Source organism: Caloenas nicobarica, chromosome 1, assembly GCF_036013445.1.
Source record: "Caloenas nicobarica isolate bCalNic1 chromosome 1, bCalNic1.hap1, whole genome shotgun sequence".
Classification (NCBI taxonomy): Eukaryota; Metazoa; Chordata; class Aves; order Columbiformes; family Columbidae; genus Caloenas; species Caloenas nicobarica.
The window spans coordinates 72,035,513-72,049,100 of NC_088245.1; the positions used below are offsets into that span (position 1 = coordinate 72,035,513).

Sequence of the window (13,588 nt, forward strand, 5' to 3'; positions counted from 1 at the left end):
GTATATGGCTCAATACAAATATTCAGCAGAAAAAAAATGCTGGACCAAAACACTTGATGCCCCATGTATGGAGCGCTCCAATATCAGCAACTGAACATCTCTTCTCTGCATTCGACTGACTTGGACCCTGTGGCAAACAGCAGCGTGCAGGATTTGAGCCAGCTGCCTGTAAAGCGCTCCTTTAAACATAAATACAAGACAGCTTCAGAACATGGTGGAAATGGGTTAAATTGTTTTCTGAGCCACAGTGATTAACACACAGCTAGCAGTTTGCCTGATGCTACGCAGCAATGAAGGGTTAGTGAAAGGCAAAAATGAAGGTGAAGTGACACATCTCGGGCATGAAATCAGTCTTTATGGACACAGTCTCCTTATCACCTCTCTCAGCTTAGTAGCAACAGAACTAGGAAAAAAACCAAAACAAAATGCCTGAGAGAAAACACAGTGATTAGTAAACAGGGGAGATGAAAAAAATATTAACTGAGAAACACATCAGGATCCAACATTTCCCACCAAATCAATACAGTATTTAGGATGCCCTGAAGCCTTGAATTCAAGTATAGCAGAAACCCACAGGCTGCTTTGAGGTTACATGGAACAAGGCAGCAGTCACTGAGCATAAACATAAGAATGAAGAAAAATTAAAACTCCAGCTAGACAGTGTTATGGCAGAAGTTACTGGTTACCTGCAGAATGCTAAAGGTTTTCCAGGGTTGACAGGTTTGACTACTGCATCTAGGTGCAAGGTTTGGTGGTTGTTTTGATATATACGACAGAGCATGGCATAAACACCCTGGTACCTCTGGGTTCCTTGCCCTCTCCTCTGCAACAGTGTCACCAAGTTTATTTCAGATACAAATAAAGGCACAAAAAAAAAGTCCAGAAGGGATCAAAGACATTTTATTCCATGCTAGGAGCGTACTAGCTTAGTCAGTTTGCTCTGGAGTATCTAATAAAGACAGAAGTAACGGGGGCTTGAAGGAGGTCACCGGTAGGAGACAGCATCGTTCAGTGTCTGTAATGTCTTGATCTGGGATTTCATTTATTCCTGCAGATTGCAAATGAAGGACTCCATAGGCAAGTACAAGCAGACCCACATCAAAACAATAATGTACATTACTAGAGAAAGGATCATAGGGCACATAAAGAGCTAGGCTGAGATGTTCCAGCTGCAGTCACAGGAATAAAGTGGAATTTACTGCATGCAACGTTAGACTACATGGCTGCCAGAGCTACAAGTTTGCATAAACAGATCTTTCATCAGAAAAGCAAGCAAATTATTTATTTGCAGTCTGCAGGATCAGAAGTAAAGCATTGAGGTTGCAGTTATATGAAGCAAGGGTTAACTAAGGGTGTAATTCTGTCTGTCACATTCAATTTAGAAATGTGAATACATGAGAGTTTGAGCGTCTTATTAATTGCCTGGGGACCAACAGTCTCAATCTCTTCATAAAATTTTGGGCTGACAAAGGACTTAGGTGCTTCACAGCAGTGACATTCAGTTCAATAGCCAAAGGAAATCCAGAAGCAGTCCTGTACTGTGACGTTCCTCTTGACTTAAAGCTAGAAGCAATGAATAAGCTGATGTCAGTGTATGCAATAGAAGTTTTGCTAAGGGCTCCTTCTATGACAAAATTTCACCCTCAAAATTGTCCTTAGAATTAGGTTTTAACAGAATCATGTCATCCACTTCAGACCAGCCGATAACAAAAATAAGTCCCACTGACAGCACTGTGAATGTGTATAACATCAGAAATTGTTTTATGTTGGTCAGACAAGTCCTTTTCCCTCTCTTTCTCCTCTCCTCTCCTTTCTCTCATGACAGAGCACTTTTACAGTCCCCTACTTGAGGTATGGGCATATAATGGAGGAATTTCAGAAGAAATTTATTTCTTTTTCTACTTAAAGAGAAAGACTTTTAATACTAATGCCCAATAAGACTGTGTGTTTGTGAATAAGCAATGACAGCTGGTAAAAGCAGATGGTTTTGAAAAGATTTGCGGCAGTCTCTGGCTCTGCCATCCTAGCTGCTCCACAGGATACTGGCAGAGAAAGTGGTTCCCCTCCTCTTCTTTCTTTGCCTCACTTGAGAAAGCCAGCAGCAGCTGACCTCCCTGGCTGCCACAAAGCCAGGATAGGACTGACAAAGCTCACACGCTCATGTTCTTCATCCCAACTCCAAACTGCTTCTGCCTCGCTGCAGAAGCCCAGCCCATCACAAGCCATTGATCCTGGCTAACCAGCTGGGTGGTCATCTGACAGGAGCCACAAAAACACTTCTGTCTTAGCTGGTCCCAACCAGGAACAGAACAGGCAAAGCTCCTGGTTTCAGCAGTCTAGCACTGTTGTTGTTTACCACAGATCATGACCAGTTTGCTTCTGGGAGTTGCTTCTGACCATGTTACTCCTGACATAAGTAAGGATATCTAAGGATATCTAAGAGGGAGCATCACTGAACGCCTCAGTGCTAAAGCCGGACACAAACACCTGCCTTCCCTTAGACCTCTGCTGAAAGCACGAGCTCTTGTTTCTGAAGGCCTTGGTGCTGAAGGAGGCGGCTCAGATGCTTCGACCCTGCATAACCAAAGAAACTTTCACAAGTGGTGAATAACATTGTGTCCTTAGTCATAGAGTGATACTGCAATGTAGAGCAAATCTCAGACAAGCACAATTACTCATATAAAAACTCGAAACAGAGACAGCAGGCAAAAAAATATTTCATATCAATGAGAGCAGTAACTGAAAAGTGTATTTCCAAAGAACATGGCCAAAACGGTGCAGATTGCTGCAGCTACAACCTTCTCCATGTTGTTGTTACTTGCGCTTAGGAAGCAAAGACCCAGTACTAATAACAAAAACAAGTGCGAGCTTCAGGCTGTTGCTTTCTGTATGCTGCAACAGCACATCACTAGTTAAGTCAGTTGTAACTGCCTTTTGAGATATCACCGTACACCTATAAAGATGACTCAGGCAATTTCATATACTACCAATGAATCATTAAATGGTACCACCTTTGGCTACTGTCGAACCCATTTGTATAGCCCATCGTTAACTCCACAGTACCCCAATGTCAAAGAGCCTTTTAGAAGATTGCTGTGCTCTGTTAATATCTATGTATTTTGTGACTAAATTAAGAATCCCTCATTCAGGATTTACTAAGGTGTATTGTAGAAGTTACACTGCTGAAAAGGCAAGGGTGAAAGACATCCTTAAAAATTAACTTGTAAGCATCCAGATTTGTGACCATTCTTGCATGCATGCATTAACCAGTCATTAAGTTTTGTATTTGTTCTATTAATGTCACAGGGCAACTTATGGGTTCTTAAAGCAGACACAGGTGATGAACACTGGCATAATGGGTTAAAAATGGATTGAAGTGTGAGGAGAAACTATAATATGCATCTCTTATGGGCACAGCTGTTCCACAATTACTTTAAGCAAGGAGAAAACATTGGAGTTAAACACAATAGGGTATTTTTGTGGCTTAAGGTATGTTTTTCTGTAAGCATGGGTGGAAGAACAGTCCTACATAATTTGCAGTCTCTAGAAACTGCCTCAGCATGGGTACACACAAAGAGAAACAGACATATAAGCAACTCTTGCAAAAGACAGCTAATACAAGCTTAGAACCGAACGCAATTACAGTCGAATTACAGCTATTTTGCTAAACCTTCAGTATGCCTCATGCTTTAACAAAAACAAATGCAGACAGATTTGCAGAAGAGGGGATTTCCAGTTTCTAATAATTACCAATAGAACATTATTTATTTGCCTACACATGAGATTCTACTATTGACTATTTCACTGTGTAAAGACCTAATTAGCTAATATTTTAACACTGTGTATTACCCAAAGACAACTACATTTTCTAAAGGAAGCCTGAAAGCACTATTTAGACAACAATTAACAAAGAAACAAACAAACAACAAAAAAACACAAACAAAGACACCACCAAAACCTCTACAAACAAACAAACAAAAAAATAAAATATAAAATGTCTTCCTCAGATGGTACCCATGAGTTATAGGATTACCATTCAAAAATTGCACGGAAAAAATACAATAAAAGACAAAGCATCCACTGTAGTATACTCTTTGCTGTTATAACAAATGAAAACAAACTTTTGCCAGATGTGGCTGTGTATAAAGAAGGCTGAGATTCTACTAGTGCATGGTGACTCAGGGTGGCACTACACAGCAGTCCACAGGGACTAATTCGCAGAAGTCCAGGAGACCTCACAAGAGAGAGCAAACTAGAGAAATGTTCTCCCATGAGTGCTCCCTATGGCTATGACCATCCCGTACTGAGAAATTACTGTTGTCAGTATCATCATTGCAATAAAGAACTCGCAGCACAAACCTAGGCTTTGTCAGCACAGGCCATGGGCAAACCCAGAGCAAAAAACCAGAGACTATAGGTGAAGCTGTCTACAACTTCAATACGGGATAGGCAGACTTAGAAGCAGTGGTGGTGAGGGGATAAATCAGGTCAGTGGCAGAGTTGACCCCAAACCTGAATTAAGAGCCCTACATCTTGAGCAGAGGGAGGTAATTTTATAGCACGCCAGAGTAAAGCAGCATCTCTTTCAAGAATGCAGGAATTTAAAAAACCTTTTGACCTTCAAATTTCCTCTTTCACTCAGTTCATCAGGCCCTTGAAGAGTATGTCTACACAGGTGACTGGGGAAAGACAGGTACCCCTCCTCACTCTCCAAATCAGCCAGATACAAACCAAAGCCAATCTGGAAGCCATACAGAAGTGTTAACACAGCACTAAGCAAGCTCATTAGGCTGCAGGTTCATCATAATTTTAATCTGGTCCAAATGGGACTCCAACCAAGTGTGATTAGGACCAACCTGCTCTTCCACAAACTGTGCATCTCTGCTGACTCCTCAGTGCATTTTAGTCATGCATTGAGTCAGACCCAGGAACTCATCCAACTGAAAACCAGGCCAACAGCAACAACAAGACTGGATTTGCATTTGGCCACAAGTTGTAGTACCAGCACAAGCAAGAGGTCAGGAATATGTAGCCAGAGGTGAGGCAGACAGGCTGCCACATTTGTGGCAAATTAAAATGACTGCTGAACAGCTCCCTTTGCCTTGCAGAGATGCAAGTTTTGGTTCTACCCAGCACAGCTTCACGTTAATACAGATGAACAGCTCCCGGACTGCTATTGTGTAAGAGCTTGTGGCGCCAGGGAAGGAAACGTGCTTCACATTTTACTTATTTCTAGTTATGTCTGGAGATGCCTAACTCTTTCGATGACCTATCACTAACAACTTAGATAACGCTAGTTTAATTGGACAGCATTGCAACATTCAAACTTTCATTTCTTAAGCCTCCTTTGTGGACCCAGGACCCTTAGGGAATAAGAATGCTATAGTTTTTAGAAGTAATAATGGGATAATAATGCATCTACAAAGCAATGCTAACATTATCCCCTGCAGCAATTACCCCAAACATTTTCCTACAAACACAACAAAACCAAACAATATAATAAACAATATTACCCAGATGAGTTAAGCACTCATCAATACAGTTTCGCCAACCCCACTGTGTTACTTGCCATGGCCCTTCAGCTTCCATGAACTACTCAGATCTGTGGTATCACCACATTAAAATGGGTCTCTCTTCCCTTTCCCATTTCAAAACATGGGGTTTTTTTTCTTCTTCCCTATGCCCTCATTCACATGATCTGTCCCTTGTATAGACCAAAATTACCTGTTATTGGGGAAAAATAAAACTGGCATATTGATAAGAATTAAGAGCTTCCTACATAGAATGTAAGGCGAAAAAAAAAAAAAGTTTATTACAGTGACAGTCTAGTGCTGCAGATTGCACTCGTGTAGCAAGGATCTACACTTTGCCACAGGACTTGAAATCAGAAGGAGCAGATGTCTTTATGAAGACACAGGCTGCTCATTCGTGTTCCTCTACTGTACCATGCAAACTAAATGGCAATCTCTGTGCCTTTGGTCATATTACCTTTTCTCCCTGCCACAATCCTACTGCCCCATCATTACCGATGTTCTCCATGCCAACACCCCTGCACACCTCCCCAAACTCCTCCACCGGACCTCCCACCCCACTAGGATCCAGGTCTTTCAAATCTGAACTGAATTTGGGGGAAGTATGAGAAGTTTATCAGTCAAAGCAGCCTCTGTAACAGAGCTGTAAACTGTGCCTCTGTTAATAGCCCATTGTCTACTACTTTTCTGGCAGTCTCTCTCTAGATACTTCTGGGGTTTTTGCCCAGCTGACATGCTGTGGGTTTTATTTACTCAGGCTTTTCTTACATAGTGTTCAAGATGTTTTAGAACTACATTTACCCACCACTAATCTTAACAAGCCTTAATAGAGACTTGAATTGAAACCCAAATTGGCAGAACTGAGGAATTTGCAGCTTCGTTACAATCTCAGATACAGCCTTGAACATCCTCTAAATATAGTAAAAGACTGGCCTAGATCTGCTATTGCTTCACGTTTAATGCAGATACCTTTGAGTGAATGCATCTCTCCTCCTCAAAATTTTCTATTCTCCTCACCTATGTATTGAAGTTCACAGTGACTTTCACTTAGACAAACCCCCCAGAACACAGAGGAAATGGTTTAAAATATTGTTTCTACAAAATGGTAGTTTATCAGAGGGAGAGACCACAACAGGACTGGAGATTGAAGCAGTACATTATAACAGTGATTTTACAACTTCTCTATAGCAACTACCAGTGTAATTTTTAAACTATGTGTTTACTTTAAACAGAAGATGAGTACATTATACAGTAATGAGCAGAACTTGCATTTTCCTATTCAAGAACATTATAGGTAAGCAGGAAATGATGATGTTTTTATACAGTAGATGTAAATGAAAACAAACCACAGTAGCAGATCTTTGAACTGCCATCAGCTTCTCATCAAGTGGAGATGAAGGTTCCCACAATGCCAGCACACACAGAATGTTACACTCTGAAGTAACATGTCAAAGCAATGTGAGCTATGGTATTAAAAGCTTCCGAAAGGCCACACATTTTATTACACCTTTGGGATCACCTAATGTTTCAATTTTACAACTATTTTAGTACAAATTCAAGAGAAACAGGATTAGAACAGACAGGGATTTCTGAGTACATTTTTCTAACCTAACAATGACCTTCACAGAAAGCAAAATTTCAGTCTAAAAAAAAGAAAAAAAGATGTAAACCTAGTCTTTTGACTGAATTCATAGTGAAATACATCTGAATAAAGCAACTCCCATTTATTTACACTGCTTCCCACTGCAAGATAATGGTCTGCCATTAGTTATTCCTCTCTAGTTATGCCCTTAAAAGGTTCCAATGCAAACACATACAAGCAAAATGTTCTGAGTACCAACATTACTGTAAAGGACTGTATAAGACAAGACAAGGTCACGTGTCTTTAATTTCTAGAAAATCGAGGATAACTGCACAGGATCATGTAACAAAATTTGGGTTAAATCTTTGTGGCGCCATGTGGGCGAGTGGGCAGCAAGGGTATCCGGTAATTTCCCAGTCAGGATACAGAATAAGGAGCCCTTCTCGTACGACTAAAACTCTATTGCTGTCCAATACTACACTCTAATTAAAAAAAAAAAAAAAAAAAAAAAAAAAAAAAAAAAAAAAGTATAGGCCTAATAGCAGGGAAAACAAAAAGGAAAGCCTCCACTAAAATTATATAATTATATCAGATCTTTATTTTATTCTTTTTTTTTTCTTTATAGCATCGCATTGAAGATTACTCCTACCCGGAGTACCCGGAGCAAACCCTGCTGTCAAACACAGCAGAAGTCGGTCACCACGCTCCCCTTCTCATTTCCAGGGTTGCATTCCGGCTTGAACTTTCCCAAGGAGAAGCCGAATCACCGGCTGGGCTCCCCCCGGGGCACCGCCCAGCGCCGGGGGTCCGGCCCAGCCCTGTTCGTCCGCTCCGGGCCGGCTCCGCACGGCGCCCCGCTGCCCCGCCGCGCTGGGTCGGGGCTTGTCCCCCGGCTGCGGTGTCTGCCCTGCACGACCCGGCCCGGCCCCGGCGGAGCCTCCCGCCACCGCCGCAGCCGCGGGCGTTGCAGCCGGCCCGGCTCCGCCGCCCTCGGCCGGCTCCCCATGCCGCCTTCCTCCCTTCCAGAGCAACATCATCCGTCCACAGCATCGCCTCCTCCTCCTCACCCACATTTATGGGTTTTGGGTTTCTTTTTTTTGCTTCCCCTCAGTGTCTCCCAGCGAGTTGTTACCTTCAATTACCGCTTTTCCGACCAATTCTTGTTTCAAAACGCTGCCCCCACCTTCCCTAGCAGGCAAGCAACTCCCGGCAAAGAAAAGGGGGAGGGGGAAGGAAAAGAAAAGAAAAAAAAAAAGAAACAAAAAAATTACAAACCTCTCTTCCCTCTCTGGATCTGATACTATATATCCGGCCGGGGGAAGGAGGAGGAGCGGCTCTGCTCTGCCTTCCCCTCCGCCGCCTCTCGCACCGAGCGGCTGCGGCCGCGCCTACACGGGGAGAAGGCTGCCTGGCTGGAGATGCGGACCAGCTCAGGCTTCCCAGGCTCGGCTCCTCTCCTCCGCCTTGCCCGGCCCTGCTTCCGTGGGCCGAGCTCAGGCTAAATAGCAAGCGGCGTGGCTCTGCAGCAGGAGCCGCTAGGCACGCCAAGCACACCGGGGGTGGGGGAGAGGGGCCACCCCCGGCAGAACTGGGCCCTGTGTCTGCCCCGCCTCAAGCCGCCCCTTCTTCCCCGGTCCCCACCGCTGCCGGCATCGCCCAAGCAGCAGTGAGGCAAAGCCACTTTTCGCTGCCCCCTCCCCGCGGAGCCTGCCTCCCCTGCTCCCCCGTTAGCTGTGCCGCAGGCTGCCCAGGCACGCCGCAGCACCCCTCGGAGGAAGTCAGAAGAGCAGGGGAGAAAAGGCTCCTTCCCGGAGTTGTTCTTACCGGGGTGGCGGGGCTCTTCTCCCGGCACGGCCGCCTCCGGGCTCCCGGAGCGCTGGGGACGAGCGGCGGTGTCTCCTCAGCACCTCCCCGAGCCCCTTCCCTGCCCTCGTCCTCCCCTCGCCTCCGCCTGCCAGGGAGAGCGGCAGCGCCGGGCGTGAGCGGGCAGCCGGGGGCTGCGGGAAGCAGAGCTGGGCTGCAGCCCCTGCAAGCGCCCTGGAGGTGAAAGGCGGCGGCCGGGGAACGGAGGAATCGAAAGCTTCCTAAATCCGTGACGAAGGGGCAGGGCGAGTGGTCCCTCGGGTGTCCTCCAAGGTTACTACACCTCCTTCTCTCTTCAGCTTAAAGCAGAAATTATATCTGTGTTGAAAATGATCAGGAAGAATGTTGTGCACAGAAACAGTTATAAAATCGGCATATTAAATTAATTACACAAATTGTCTGAGGAACATTAGAAAAAAAAAAAAGAGACGTGCAGCATTTCCACTCAGCCACAAATACCTGCCTTTGGTATGAACATGAATTTTGTCGCTTCAGTTGTCAAAGATACACCCTTAGAAAGATCTTCTCAAGCCAACGTGAGAATCAACAAGATGTGGTGCTTTTATATCTTCTTATTACACTTATAGTATGTACAAGTATTAATTTTGCAAGGTTACGTTTATCTAGTTACTGTCTTCAGTTCACTAGTACTGAAGAAAAGTCAGCCCCAGCCAGGTTGGGTAAGATTTCAGCTGATGACTGAAATGGTATCAGAGCTGTCAACAGAACCCCACACAAAGGGATCAAATACCACACATACGGTTTCTGTTCTCCAGCCTCTAGCTCCTTTCTTGAGAAGCTTAAAGGTCACAGGTGCCTGCCTCTGTCTGCACACCTGGGCACCAGTAGTTAAAGCCTAAGACTAGTCTCCAAAGCCTAGGATTCTCCAAAGACTTTGCATTTTTACCTCATTCTGGGTAGTGTCCTTAAAGTACAGGTTCCACTGCTCTTAATGTGATGCCTGGGCATAGGGGCCTAAGATCAATGTAGATCATAGAAGTTATATTCTTTAACACAAACACCTGCCTTGACAGACTGGCCAGGCCTCTGTCTAACCTGAAAAAAAATGCCTCAAAACTGTCAGCTGAAGGTGACAACTTGGCACCAAAATGGGGAACAAGCAGACGAAGATGTGAATTAGCAGAACACAAAATCTGGGGTAGCTTTGTTCAAAGTCTGAAAAAGAACTAGAAGGAAAGTTTCTGGGAAGCACAGAATCAGAGAGAACTATTGATGGCATTATCCTTCAGGACGTTGAATAGAGAGCTTGATAAGTATCAGGTCTTGCAGAAACTCTTTGAAAGACATTGCATGGGAGACAAAAGTACATTCAAGTTAAGGAGCCCACAGAAATTCCTTTGTTAAGTTTTGAAAAAGCAGGCAGACCTGAAGAATAGTTCTCAACTAAGAGCCAATTAGGACATTAAACAGGTAGCCTGTCAGAGACAGTTCTTGACAGCTTCCCAGAAATCTCTAGAAAAAACTTGAGAAGATAATTCGATTAAGGAAATGAAGACACAAGAATTATTAAAACAGTGCCAACCTGAGCAGGCTACCCTTTGAACTCATGAAATGAAGGTAGTACTGCAGCTCTCAAATATGTCAAGGGCTGGGGGAGGTCCAGAGGCTTGGCCGAAAAAATGCCTTTTAGCTAGATAAAGAAGAACATCACAAATGCTTAAAAGGAGTAAAAAATGTAAACTCTCCAGGGTACTCAGCCCTCAGGGAGAAATGAGATCAGCCTGTATCGTTCTTTCTTGAACAACCCTCTTAATTCCACCACTAATTGCAGTGACTGAGCTAGAGAAAGAGCTGTTTCAAGGCTGGGAGTTTAGACCATATCACAATGATGAGGTGTGAGTTTGACCTTGCTAGAGAATGCATACACCTGAACTTCCATCTATAAACAGTATAAGGAAGACATAAAAGTAGGAAAGTTAATGTTTACATCAAACTACCGTTAAACAATTTGATGCAAAACTGCTTAAGGAAGGTTGCCCATTTCCTTTTCAGGCCAGACCCTCACCCAATCTTAATTGATACTGCTCTGCTGATTCCCTTTTACTGGTGTAATATGGAGAGAAGGAAGAAAGGCAGCCAGCAAGACATTTGCAGTATAAAAACACAATTTACAGAGACTGGTGCTGCTGTCATAGTCATACAGTTACACCAAGCAAGACCATCTCCTGCAGGGACACGTGCATTCCCTCTTGTACCACCTTTCAGCATGAGCTCATTAGGTTCATGATTGAGCTTTCCCAATTGACTGTGGAGAATATTTTTAACCAAAAGCTTAAAAGGCCATACCTGAAATAATTATTTCAAACTCAGTTTTCTGGTCATGTTTGATATAGATTTCTTCTCATGTTTTCCTCTGATGTGTGTGGTTGCCCTGTGCTCTTGCTCATAAACACCCTGTTTCCTCAAATTGTCGGTACCAATGGCGAATGTTCTTTGGCATTGGCAGATCAATGCCAAAACACCATTGAAACACACGAGGCATGGCAATTAGAGATTTAGTTTTGCTGAATTGCAGAATGCAAACACTTTGTTTTGCAGCGTCGCCACTTTGTGAATGACTGAGGTGAGGGGCTGTTTGTGCACTGGAAGAGGCATCTAGCACTAATCATTTGAAACTCTATGTCCCGCCTTTTCAAGAGGTAGGAGTTTCATTCATAGCTGGTTCATGGCTGCAGAGATACAGAGATTTCAAACTGGGTCCATCTTTTTGAAACAGCCTGCATTTCTGACTAGAGCGAAGAACACCAAGAGAGTAAGTCAAGGTCTCTGATAGCATTGTTTGACATGCATTATCCAGATGCAATAATAATTTGTCTGAAGTCTTGTGGAAGTGTACAGAAAATAAGTGGTTTTTTTAGGATAAGATCGACAAGGATGAACAGCATCAGAACAGTATGGAGTCAAAACATCTGCAGCTTACTCTGAAGAGGACTGCAAATACTTTGATACACTGGGAAACTCATGCTACAGGTCTTCAAATCTCACTCTTGAGCATCAATGCTTTTGTTGTTTTGTTTTTATTTTATTAAAAGATAAGCTTTCTTTGACTCCTTCCCAGATGTCAGTGTTCCTCTGAATTATTGCCAATGAGGGCAATTCAATCTTTGTGAGGTACTCCGAGCAAAGAAATCATTTTTCAATAAGCATCCAGAGGGGAAAAGATACACAGGGCGTTTCAAAAAGATGGACCCAGTTTGAAATCACTACTGCTTTGAAACTGAGTCCATCGTTTCGAAACACCCTGTATAACAGAAAGCATACAAAATGAATTAACTTTGGTTTTCCCCCCAGAAATTTCTACCTGTAGCTTTAAAATTTGCAGCTTGAGCTATTATATTTATGTTGCTTCAAGTCTGAAGTTGCCCTGTTATCACTGCAACACAGGATGGGAACTTCTGAGAGGAGCTGATTTTAGGTAAAATATGATCCTATGCTCTTCTTTCACTTGCATTTTGATAATATACTGCTTATTCAGATGATGATTCTGAAACGCAGCTGGCAGGATCACTTGCTACAAGACCATTTATAAAACCAATTGCAGAGCAACACGGAGATAGTTAAGCTGTCATGAAAGACCTAATGGTGGGTGGAGGCCTATGGGAATAAAAAAAAAAAATCAAACCATTAATCGTTAAGTTTATTCTAAGGCCTGTGTGATGATGCCAGAAAACAACATCTTTATTAAAATACTTTTAACCAGCCACTCACTCCTACTTATGGCTGCCCAGCTTCATTGATCTGAGGTACTAGATTGACATTTCTTTTACGTAATGCTTATTTAGCAACTAAATACTAAATGAACACCTGTTATCTCTATGGGTTCCAGTACACAGTTGTGATATTTCTGACTTAGCAAGTCAGTTGCCCTCTAATCTTTTTTCCAATATGATTGTTACTCTGGATTTGGAAAGGTTGTATCTTCTGCAAATTTCATAAGACCCATGGTTACAACATTGCCAGTGAGCGCACACATTACACAGACCTATCATCCCATCAGTTTTCAGAGTGCTGTTAATACCATTTTTATTAGGTCAGAGTTGTGATCTATGTTGCTGGGTGATGGCACAAATGAAGCGAAATGAAGTAAATAAATCTTGACTCGGGACCTGTTCACCTGAATTTCTGCTTTGCTGCTGTCCATGTAGGAAGCTGGAAGCACGGTCTCAGAGTTGCCTGCACTGAGCTTCCAGTGTGGTCTTCTTTCAAGGCTCTGGGGACTTCAGCCACCTTGTCCTCTCACACTCTCTGGGTTGTGGCTATGTCCCAGGTCTGTGGATGTGACAGCAGTCATACAGATGCATGGCCCCTCTTTCCTACCCATGCTGAGCCAGGATATGTCAGCTAATCTTCAAAGTTTGCACACCCAGCACTATAGCCCACCCCACCTTTGCAGTTGCACTTGATGACCTCAAAGGTCTTTTCAAAATGAAATGATTATATGATTCCATAAGGTACATCAAGTGAGTGAAGCACACTGAAACATAATGGAAGATGCGTTTTTTGAATAATCTTTTAGACAAATCCTAAAATTCTGATCAATGAAGTAACAGACATTTAAAAAGCAATAAATGAATAAATGAGTCAAACTCCA

At 43.3% G+C, this 13,588-nt stretch overlaps 1 protein-coding gene across 1 annotated transcript in view; it reads right to left on the reverse strand.

Annotated features, from left to right (window-relative positions):
* The window catches only part of FAR2 (fatty acyl-CoA reductase 2), a 150,953-nt gene extending 141,928 nt beyond the window's left edge, over nucleotides 1–9,025 (reverse strand). Inside the window, exon 1 of the mRNA XM_065658393.1 lies at nucleotides 8,938–9,025. The gene's annotated coding sequence lies outside the window, so the exon portion shown is untranslated. The remainder of the gene's footprint in view (nucleotides 1–8,937) is intronic.
* Between the last annotated feature and the right edge of the window lie 4,563 nt (nucleotides 9,026–13,588).